Genomic DNA, 12,291 nt, shown 5'->3' on the forward strand with positions numbered 1-12,291 from the left:
TTGCAAATTTTTTCTAAATCTTTTCAAAGCTTATTTCTAAATACATATTTTTTCAGCAACTAGCTTATATCCACTTGAAAAATAAAATGAAAAAAAAAAATCCCATATTTTCACTATGTCTCAGACTTTTTGACCTCTTGCTACATTAATAAGGTATATTATATTATGACAATATGTTTTAAAGAAAGTCTATTGGTAAACCTGTTACTGTAAAGTATTTTAGAAATAAAACTTGAAGAATAAAATTGTACAAAACTAAGGCTGCAGAACTAAAGTATAAATCAGTTTTACATAACGCCATAACTTCACTCCAAGTATATTGACACCAATACAAATCAAGCCCCGAAGCGTCAGTGTTTCATCCAGATTCATGTCTCTGTGCTTGGCTCACTCTTGTGGCCAGATGCAAACATAACTTTGGAAAGATGGTGGTATCTTGACAACCTTTAGAACTTTTTCTAAAGTGTGTCTCCATCCTGTGGAAAGCTGTTGCAACAACAGCAATACATAAAATAAATAAAAACACGACAAAATATATATTTTTGACTTCACATTGTACAGGTTCAGGTTCAGGTTTATTGATATAGCCCATTTCATACACAGAACGGTAACCCAATGTGCTTTACATAATAGCAATTACAAAATAACATCAGCAATAAAAACATGTTAAAAACGCAAGAAACATAATACACAAAATTGAGAGCTTAAAATAAAAACTTAATAGTTCACAGGGAACATAATACACAAAATTGAGAGCTAAAAATTAAAACCTTACAGACCACAGGTACAAGAAAGGGTTAATAGAAAGCATCATAGAAAAGTTTTGTTTTTAGTCTGGATTTAAAAATAGAGACAGTAGGAGAGGTCTTAATGTCTACAGGAAGACGGTTCCAAAGACGGACCGCATAACAACTAAAGGCTGCCTATGTACAGACATATTAGCATGGTTTTTAAGAATGTTGCCCAATTTGAAGTCAGCATCTCTCTGCCCGATGCCGCCCTTAAAGTGCACTTTGTTGGTCCTGGACAACCAGAAGAAGTTGTTAAAGGCATAAAGGTGAAGTGAACATAAATAACCACCTTTCGAACTAGTTTTTCCAAACATTCATCCATTCTGCATTGGTCACAAAAGATATCGACATTTAAGGGCCTTTCTTTCTTCTGACCTGCAACAACCAAATTGTTTGATTGACCTCATAAATCCTAGTAAATACCAACCACATTAAATCAAGATTTGTGTTAATTTCGAAAAATAAAAAAAAGTTATTTAGAATAAATCGCACAGAAACGTGTTCCTGAAGTGAAAATGTGTACGTGAGAATGTGTACATGAGACTGAGGAGACGCATCTGGAAATAGCTCCTGTGCTTTCTTCCCACTCTTTCACTCTTCCCTCCCCTCCCTGTCTGTGCTTTTATGACTTTTGGACAAGCCATGCTGCAAGTGTTGCATGCTTTCCTGGCAAGCCGAGAGACATTGGTAGTAAATATCAGAACATGAACATAATCCCCTCAAGCTGCGGAGGGATTCTGCTGTAAACAGATAGGAGAGCACGAGATGTGAAAGAAAAGTACAGGACAAAAAGTTAACATTGAAAAAAGAACACTAAGTTATAATATAACAATATACTGTATAGTTCACTAAACTAAAATTACCTCCACAGTCACCGGATCCAAAAGAGCAGCTTTGGGATGTGGTGGAACGGGAGATTCACATCATGGATCTGCAGCTGACAAATCTGCAGCAACTGCTTGATGCTATCATGATTCATGTCAATAAGGACCAAAATCTCTGAGGAATGTTTCCAGAACCTTATTTAATCTGTGGCATAAGGAGTAAACCTTAAATGCATTGATGTTTTGCCAATCTTTACATATTTGGGTCTTTAGCGACCCGGATCTATATCTGACACGGATGGATCTCTATAGCTGTCTCGGTAATATAAGACTACTCTGATATTAGAGTAACAATTACAGAAGAATAAAATAAAGCATATTTTGTTACCTTTTGGAGCTTGGAAAGGTTCCGTTCGAGCAGATTTTTATACCATCATGTTCTCGTCAGAGCTCATTTCCCATTACATTCAGCATCTGGCTCATACTCATGATCTAAAACATATTTTCAACATTTAAAATCAATATTTTGCTTCTTCACCAGATCCAGCATTAAGTGAGTTACACTAATATTTGATTGCGTTCAGTTCTTGCTCTGCAGTAAATCGCTGTGCCATTTCAAGTTTTGCTGATGATATTTCCAATTCTTTTGTTTCTGCCTGCGGTAACTATGAGTGAAACAACACTTCATTATTGTGTATCAGACATTGTGGAATAAAGGTGAACTGCACTTATTCAGTCATCAAAGATTCAATTATTGTTGTTGTAAGAGACCGTGTGCGTCTGCGGCTGGTTATGGATTGCTCGTCAACTGAGTCTTCCTCTGTCAGAAGGAATAGGCAAATCCAATGGTGCAGTTTGATTATTTATTGAGAAGGAGTCAGGTACATGAAGGTGATGATGGTTCACAGGTATTAATATGACAAAATAGGTGTGTTTGTGAGGGTGTGTGTATATGGGTGTGGTTATCTGAAACAGAAATACAATAAAATGTATATTAATAAACATGTAGGCTATGGTTACATATTGCATAAAGAAATAACCCGCAGTACAACCAAAAATCCACTAGTGGGAGCTCTAACACCATAAATAAACTTGCATAGATACCATAAATCTCCAAACTGTGAAAAGTACCAAAATAGGCTAACTATACATTAAATATATTATTTACGGTTGTTTGCAAGGCAATAACTAAAGTATATACAGTAGATGGCTACTTTATGAGCGCATATGGAGCACGGTAGCGGCAACAGCAGTATAACAGTAGTGAATTAACACGAGTATAACAACTTCGCCATCTGGAAAACAAACGCGCCATTCATACAAAAGCCGTACTTACATCTTAAGGACGCACACAGCACTCATACACACAAGATTAGCGCAGGATTAACAAAGGATGGCAATTCTCTGCATCGTGAATACTGCTCTCATGGCACTGGACTACACCAACAGCGAAAGCGCCCAGCACAGCCATGAGCGGTCGGAACTACAAAACGAACACATGCATTATGGGTAACGTAGTCTATGTCAGGGAACGGACTTTTAACAGCCGCCCCTGTATTTGTCTAGCAAATACATTCATTCAAAAGTCAACTAGTTTGAATAAGTGCCGCTTGAATCCTCTGGCATTTCCGGGAGTTCCACCAGTTTGGTTACTGGGCGAATGTAGATACTGTCTTTAACCTTCACCTCCGCAGCTCGAACGACACCATCTGTCCCTGGGAAAACCTTAGTGATGGTCCCAACAAGCCAAAGTCCTCTGGGAAGGTTGGAGTCAACGATCATCACAATTTGTCCCACAGTAGCATTATCAGTGGATTTCCTCCATTTATGTCTCAACTGAAGCCCTGGGAGGTAGTTCTGGACAAAGCGTTTCCAGAAATGATCACTGATCACCTGACTGTGTTTCCATCTTCTGTTGGAAAGGGCATCATGAGGGCCGTATACTGCCTGTGGTAATGCAGCGTCGCGCCGCCCCATTAGCAGCAGGTTTGGCGTGATGGGGTCCGGGTCAGCCACATCAGAGGAAGCATATCCGAGTGGTTTAGAATTAAGGAGTCCTTCAACTTCTATGAGAGCTGTTAGGAGCACTTCCTCTGCCACAACTTGGTCTTTCAGGACGCCTTGCAGGGCTGACTTAACAGATCGGATCTCCCTCTCCCAGGCTCCCCCGAAATGAGGAGAGTATGGTGGGTTGAAGTGGAAGTTGATAGTCTGGTTAGCCAGTTGCTGCTGCAACTCTGGTGCCATGTTCTCAAAGGCGTTCTGTAGTTCTTTATGTCCGCCCCTGAAATTGGTGCCCCGGTCGGACCACAGCTCGTACGGCTTCCCCCGGCGTGCAATAAACCTGCGTAATGACATTAAGAAAGAGTCAGTATCAAGGCTAGGGATGAGATCTAAGTGAACGCATCTAGTAGTGAGGCATTTGTAGATGATTCCCCAGCGTTTCTCTCTCCTACGCCCAATCTTAATCAGGTATGGTCCGAAACAGTCTACGCCTGTAGACCAGAAGGGCGGTTTGTAGAGTCTCAACCGAGATAAGGGAAGGTCAGCCATCTTTGGTGTGGAGGGTGATGCGCGCCATCTCCTGCATTCCACACACCGGTACTGATGTTTCTTGATGGCCTGGCGACCTCTGAGGATCCAGTAGATGCGGCGTAACTCCGCATAGAGTCTCTCTGCACCGGGGTGAAACAGCTGAGCATCATAGTGCTTTATGATGAGCTGAGTCAGAGGGTGATCAGGTGATAACACAACTGGGTGGATGCTGTCAGGATCTACATCTGTAGCTTGACGCAGGCGGCCTCCCACTCTTACTAGTCCACTGAGGCTGTCATACTCAGGGGAAAGGGCGCTGAGACGGCTGCTCGAGCGAACAGGGTTACCTGCTTGTAAGGCTTGGACCTCCTCTGGGAAGCTATCCTTCTGCGCAGATTGAAGCAGCTGGGTCTCTGCCTCCAGGCGCTCACTTGCAGTGTAGGGGGTGGTAGCCGCCCCTTGCAGGGATTGGTGAGTGGCCAGAATCAAATTATCTAAAGATGTGTACTGTGCTGGATCTGGCATACTTGGTAATACATTTGTAAGGCCACAGAAGACAGTCTTTCTGAGTTCTTCACTGCCACATTCTAGGAACTCTGTTGGGGACTTCGGCCAGGTGTCAGGAGTCTGTGTGAGAAAGTGTGGGCCCTGTGACCATCGGCTGGAGACTGTGAGCTCTGACAGTGGTTTCCCTCTTGTGATGTCATCGGCTGGATTATCATCAGAGTTCACATACCCCCACTGTTCCGGAGAGGTAAGCTCCTGTATCTCACAGATCCGAGTCCCCACAAAAACTTTGTACCTGCAGGAACTGGACTGGATCCACTGAAGCACTGTCGTGGAATCCGTCCACAGGTAGACTGAGTGAAGGGGTAGTGATAGCTCAGTTTGGAGTACCTTGGCCAGTTGAGCTCCAGTGAGCGCAGCACACAGCTCCAGTCGGGGTATCGACACCTGCTTGCGGGGCGCTACTCTGGAGCGTGCCATGATGAAGGAGGTGGAGAGGTGAGCCTGTTGCTCTATGACTCTGAGATAGGCAACGGCTCCATACGCCTTCTCTGAGGCGTCACAGAAGATGTGAGCCTCATATGTCGCACTGTTGCTGTTGTGAGGAGGAGCGTAACATCGGGGGATGGTGATATACTGGAGATAAGACAATTCCTTTTCCCATTCGAGCCAGGACTGAAGCAGGTTTCCTTCTATGGGCTCATCCCATCCTCTCTCTGTGCTCCACAGGGCCTGCACAATGAGCTTTGCTCTTGTAGTGTAGGGGCAGATATAACCCAATGGGTCATACTGACTGGCCAGTACTTTGTAAACACTGCGCAGTGTCACAGTTGTGTAGGAGACAGGACGGTGCTTGTATCCCAGGACGTCAGTAGTGCAGTGCCAGCTGAGACCCAGTGTTGACTCCTGAGGATCAAGACTTTTAAGGTTTAGCCACAGTTCACAACTATCTGACCTGGCCGTACCTGGCAGATGAGCGACCACCTCAGGGATGTTACTAGCCCACTGGCGTATCTCAAATCCACCTTGGATAAGCAGCTCTCTCATTCTGTCAATGAGCAACTTGGCCGCTTGTGGGTCAAAAAGGGACTGCAGGCAGTTATCCACGTAGAAAGCTGTGTGGACAGAGTCGTGGACGTCTTTATAGGTGTCTCTGTGCCCCCTTACGTGGCTCTGAAGGGCAAAGGTAGCACAGCAGGGGCTACACGTTGTCCCAAAGGGCAGGACTCTCCACTCATATACATCTGGGGGCCTCTCTGTTTCACAGTCTCTCCATAAGAACCGCAGCAGGGGGCAGTCCTCAGGAAGCAGGCGGATCTGGTGAAACATGGCTTTTATGTCTCCGCTCACTGCTACAGGATACTGGCGGAAACGCAGGAGTACACCCAGCAATGTAGGCCCCATGGGAGGTCCCGGCAGGAGGTAGTGGTTGAGAACGGTCCCCTGGAACTCAAAGGAGCAGTTAAAGACCACCCGAGCTTTGTTGTTATGATGTACAATGTGGTGTGGTACATACCAAGATTCAGCAGAGCTATGAATCTCTTCAGGAGTCAGCTTAACAACATAACCAGACTCTATCAACCTCTTGATCTCTTGGTTATATGTGAGTGCCAGGTCAGGATTCCTTGCTAGCTTACGCTCAGTGGACCTCAGAAGGCCTTTAACTACTTCAGAGGAGACATGCATCTGTGGGAAGTCCTTCTTCCTGAGCAGGGGGGTGGCATATCGCTCTACACCATCCACAGGTACTCTGATGGTCTTTGCCTCTAACATGGCTATGGCCTCTCTGTCCTCTTTTGAGCGTGTGACCTCCTTCCCAGGTCTATGAAGGGGAGCGTCTAGTTGCCACAGGCGCTGTACATCCTGTTGAAGGGCAATGGCAGGAGAAAGGCATGATATGTTCAGGCAGTGTGCCTCCCCTTGCTGTGTAGGCATACTGCAGCTCGGACCCTGGATGGCCCACCCGAGCTTGGTACAGACGGCAACAGGTCCTTGGGCTGAACCTCGCAGGATGGAACGGACAGGAGTTATGAGGTGGGCATTGTCAGAGCCGATTAACACAAGTGGCTGTATCTGATTGAATCCTTCAAGGTGCACTCGTTGTAGGTGATGATACTTCTCCTTTAAGAGCTCCACTGGGCATGACTGTTCAGCTAGGCTAAGCTGTTGGGCGGTGAAGGCGCGCGTGATCTTGTAACGTCTTTCCGGCTTGGCCTTTGGGGACACATGGAAGGAGACATAGCCTCCTTTAATATGGATCACATCTTGACGAATAGTACGCAGAGATAGAGTTTCCTCTTCCTGGATTAAGCCTAACGACTTGACAGCAGCAGGGAGTATAATGGTTTTCTCTGAGCCATCATCAAGAAGAGCATATGTGTCCAGGGATTTCCTTTGATAGTGTAACTGGATAGGCACAACCTTAAGCATTACACGGCCAGAGTGACTGATAGGAGCCAAAAACACTCGGCTCGTGCTCACTGTTAGGATATTCGGGTCCCTCCTCTTCGCTTCAGACAAGTCATGAAGCACTAATAAGTGCTGTTCTCCACAGGTGCTACACATCTTCTTAAGAGTGCACTGCTCAGGGGTATGTTTACGGCCACAGCGCCAACATTTGGATTTTTCCTTTATCCAAAAGGCTACAGCTTTGAGGTCTAGCTTCTTAAAATCTACACAGCCACTGAGGTAGTGCTATGTCCCTTCACAGTATGGGCAGTATGGCTTAAACTGCTTCTTCTTAGAGGAGGGATAAGGATTAGTAATGTGTGCCTTAGTGTCTATCTTTGGCTGTGTTTGAGCGGGATCTGATCCATAATATATGGATGTAGACTTACTCTGTGCCCTGGACCCTGCAAAGGCTCTGGGGTTGCCCCTCTCTGGGCGTGGTCTGTCTGAGGGCTGTGGCTGAATGGCTTGCCGTGATAACTGTAGAACTTGGGACTTGCGCTCGAGCCACCCGGAGAAGTCGTACATATTGTAGGTGCGACTGCTGCCAGTGCGTATGATGCCACGTGTGATGCAGTACTCGATGAAACTGTCTCTGTAGCTAGGCGGCAGCTTAGTGAGTAACCTATCTACATGTGAACCACACTGGAGCTCACTGGCTGCTACATCGTCCATAGTACTGAGGAGTCCCACTAGGCTGGACACTGCCAGGGAGAAATCTTCAAAGGATTGAGGTTCACTTGCCTTAATAGGAGAGCAGTTAAGTATAGCACTCAGTTCACTCTGGACTAATTGCCTGGGTTGCCCATATCTCTGCTCTAAAGCTTTCATTGCACTAGTGTAGGGAGTGCGGTCGTGAATATAACGTCTGGCCACTTGTAACGCACATGGATGCTCTAACTGATCTATCAGAATATGATATTTATACTCCTCTGTGAGATGAGCATGTGGCCCAAGTAGGCTGTCCAGTCCTTTCTTCAGTAACACAAAGTCACTATCTCTGCCTGATTTGAATGTCGTCAGTCTAGGCTTCGGGATGCCATATGAAGATGCTAAGAGCATCTCCATCAGGTTTGGCTGGGTGACTTCAGCTGCATGAGGTACTGCGTCTTGAGCAGTAAATGCAGCAGGCAGTGAAGGGTAGGCAGAGACTGATGGATAGGCAGCAGAGTAGTAGCTGGCAGAATCAGGAGGTGGAGCTGCATAAAGCTGGCTATAAGTCTGCGGCGCTGATATCCCCGGTGGTGGCTGATACAGTGACGCTGAGACTGCAGGGAAGTCGTGGGATTGTGCAGAGAGTACCTGGGTGGAGCTGCCTGGAAGCTGCGAGTGTTGGTACCTCTGACTGTATAAGGGCTCAGCCTGATGTGGTTCAAGCCTCCTAAACTGTACTGATTGGGCTACTTGATTGACAGGTTGTAGAGCAGGCTGAATCACATGACTCATTCTAGGGGGCGGAGCAAGTAGCGGTGCCGGCTGAATACCTGGATGGGCCACAGGGATTCTCAGCTGGGGAGCAGGTTGTGGTGCGGGCCAACGTGTAGACTGACCTGCGGGCTGAAATGCAGTATTCACCCTGGGCTGCAGTCCAGGCGGTGTCACTGTCGGTTGCTGAAGCACAGGTTGAGGTACTAGCACTGCACCTGGTTGCTGTGCAGGTTGAACTACAGGATTCGGTGACAGCGGCACTGGCTGAATATTTGAAATAGGTTGAATAATAGGGCTTAAAGGTAGTGGAGCTGAGTTTGGTGCTGAATGAAGAATGGGGTTTGAATTTTGCAGTGGTGAAGATGCAATATGTTCTACTGGCCTTAACAGGTTTAAAGGCGTTCTAATGTCCTGTCTCACTGCTGGTGCCAGTACGTGTGGCTGATCAGTGGTATGGATGCTGCTCGTGTCCACACTACTATGCTGTGGTGTCTGGAGTAGCGCAGGAAGCGAAGCGGCTCTATCTTGCTGTTGAGCATCACTCTGAGTTGGTAGAGGACTGCATGACACGCATGATCGCTCCAGTTGTTCCACACGCTTTGTTAATGCACCACTGGTCTCCTTCATAGTGATTTGCATCTCATTCATCGTTTTCAGTACACTGCCCCAAGCTGCCTCCATTCTTTTCCATTTTTTCATCTCCTTCTTCTTCTCCTTATCAGATTCCTCTGAACTGCTGCTGCTTGAAGACTCTGTCTCCTCTGGATCAGGTAGGTTGTGCTCATACCCCGCCAGATGTCCCGGAAGCTTTCTGCTCCTTCTTGGACGGGAACTATGTGGTGGACTCTTCTCCTGAGGAACTTCATCTTGTGGAGTTGCCATCTTGTTGACTCAGCCAATAAACATCCGGCTCGAAGGACCACTTGTAAGAGACCGTGTGCGTCTGCGGCTGGTTATGGATTGCTCGTCAACTGAGTCTTCCTCTGTCAGAAGGAATAGGCAAATCCAATGGTGCAGTTTGATTATTTATTGAGAAGGAGTCAGGTACATGAAGGTGATGATGGTTCACAGGTATTAATATGACAAAATAGGTGTGTTTGTGAGGGTGTGTGTATATGGGTGTGGTTATCTGAAACAGAAATACAATAAAATGTATATTAATAAACATGTAGGCTATGGTTACATATTGCATAAAGAAATAACCCGCAGTACAACCAAAAATCCACTAGTGGGAGCTCTAACACCATAAATAAACTTGCATAGATACCATAAATCTCCAAACTGTGAAAAGTACCAAAATAGGCTAACTATACATTAAATATATTATTTACGGTTGTTTGCAAGGCAATAACTAAAGTATATACAGTAGATGGCTACTTTATGAGCGCATATGGAGCACGGTAGCGGCAACAGCAGTATAACAGTAGTGAATTAACACGAGTATAACAACTTCGCCATCTGGAAAACAAACGCGCCATTCATACAAAAGCCGTACTTACATCTTAAGGACGCACACAGCACTCATACACACAAGATTAGCGCAGGATTAACAAAGGATGGCAATTCTCTGCATCGTGAATACTGCTCTCATGGCACTGGACTACACCAACAGCGAAAGCGCCCAGCACAGCCATGAGCGGTCGGAACTACAAAACGAACACATGCATTATGGGTAACGTAGTCTATGTCAGGGAACGGACTTTTAACAGTTGTGCAGAAAAAACATACACTGTTTCACACCTCGGGTCCTTAGTGACCCTATACAATTTAAAAAAAAATAATAATGGGAAAACATGCATTCTTTTATAATTGTATTACTTTTTTCTTGTTATATTGCTTAAAATTAATTGATTGAAGAATAAAATGAATTGGTTTTAAGAATAATAAGAAGGTTGATATCTATCTTTAAAAAAAATGAACAAGGAGGAGGGTACCCACACAGCAAAAGGACTCCGCGGCAGATCAGCCGCAGAGGTATCTCGGCTTCCGGAACGGACCCGCGAAACGGACCCGTATCCGTGTCCACTTGCGCGCAGTGACGGATCCGCAACGAAGGCGGATTGCGGACCCGCCGTGACTCCGCACTGCATCCACTCCACATCCGCGATTAAAACCTTACCTTCCTGACGGGTCCGTTTGGGACCCGCAAATTGATACATACATCCGCCGCGGACCCGCAACGGACTCATAAAAATTCTGGCTCATCTGGCCCGGGTCCGTTTTGGACCCGTTTATCTAATTTTTAAAATCCCTTCTGTTCTGGCTGTAGGATAAAATAGGATAAACTAAACTATAGGATAAAACCAAAAACTATCACTAGGGCTAGCCTAGGCTACTACAGCAATATAGACCTAAGCTTAAATCTGCATTGCCTTGTATTTTAACCAAACAATATTGTAAATAGGCCTAACAAAAAAGTTTCAATACAACACATCAATTTACTGTACAATTACAAGTAATCACTACTCAATGGTAATATAAAATTAACATTTACATTTATGGAAAGTTATAGGTTATAGCCTATTCGGGACACGTCTCCTGGTTGCCCGATCTGCCGCCAGGTTGAACCAACTGATTGCGTGCTTGGTGACCTCCGCATCCGTGGCTGACCGTGTCACCGAGTTTTTTCTCACAGCACCTGTAATCAAACAGACAGATATGTTTATGGTATGTAGCATCCATAGCCAAGTATGCTTACACAATACAATATATGAGATGGCTGGGTATTAAGGAGATTACATTTAAAAATAAACATGACGTACAAAGTTATAAACAGGGTTGTGGTGGTTAAAATTAGAGGTGGGTAAACTGAATTCGTGATCAGGGTAAGATGTGTCCCGTCTTTCGCTATCAGATGTTTAAAAAAGACACCCAAAATGTTCAAACAATATCACTGGTATTAAATGGTCCCTTGATCAGAGCACATATTGTATGTGGATAAATCAGTGTGCTTTTGTAATGTTTTGAGTTTGTTAGGGTCCTATAACATTCTATTTGGAGGTATACTCTTTAACATTACATAAACAGGTGGATAAACTATATTTCTGACATTTGAGCGGTGGGTAAACTCCATTTACTTGCATTTAGTCTCCACTACAGCCCTGGTTAACATTACATTACATTTAGTATGCTTAAACTAGATGCTTGTGCAGGGAGCTGAGGTGGTGAACAGTTCTGTTGCTGTCCTGCCCCATGGTCAGGTGCTAAGGATGAGAAATTGGTATTAAATGGTTGTGATCTGTTAACCATGGTAGGCTGCGAGGCGTGCAAGCTACAGGGCCAAACAATTGCAAACAAAAAATCTCTAGTCATGCTGAACATGAATTTGTATGTTTCAACATTTTGGTATACACTACCTATTTCAACCCCATGAATGGATTTACATTGAAAATCTGAGATGGTAATGCAGATACAATCTATTGATTTGAAACAGAGTGACCATTGGTGTGTTAATATAGATGGGGCCAGTGTATTCCATATTATTTTGGAGAACAGTGTTTACCTAGACAGTTTTCTCCAGGTTGAGGAGTAGTTACTCTGCTGCCTGGCACTCGGCGAGATGGTGGACCTGAAGGAATGGATACAAGGAGAGGGGATATCTTTAGCACTAAGAATGTTAACCATATATCCAATATTAATATTATGATTTGTTATTTCGATGTTAAGAGATTATTCCTTACTCAGCTGGTGCAATTGGCTTTGGCTTTGACTTGAGACTTCAACTGATATACCAGGCAAGTTGCAATCCCAAAATTGCC

The 12,291-nt window shown here is 44.8% G+C and overlaps 1 long non-coding RNA gene across 1 annotated transcript; it reads right to left on the bottom strand.

Annotated features, from left to right (window-relative positions):
- Nucleotides 1-11,670: 11,670 nt before the first annotated feature.
- LOC143715607 (uncharacterized) lies at nt 11,671-12,278 on the bottom strand. Its single transcript, XR_013195832.1, has 3 exons — nt 12,214-12,278; nt 12,036-12,101; nt 11,671-11,736 (listed from the first exon to the last, which is right to left on the bottom strand). It is a non-coding gene; the product is annotated as an uncharacterized LOC143715607 (long non-coding RNA).
- Nucleotides 12,279-12,291: the final 13 nt, after the last annotated feature.

This window comes from Siphateles boraxobius, unplaced genomic scaffold (assembly GCF_051911475.1).
Source record: "Siphateles boraxobius isolate OS27281-9 unplaced genomic scaffold, OSU_SipBor_1 6, whole genome shotgun sequence".
NCBI classification, from domain to species: domain Eukaryota; kingdom Metazoa; phylum Chordata; class Actinopteri; order Cypriniformes; family Leuciscidae; genus Siphateles; species Siphateles boraxobius.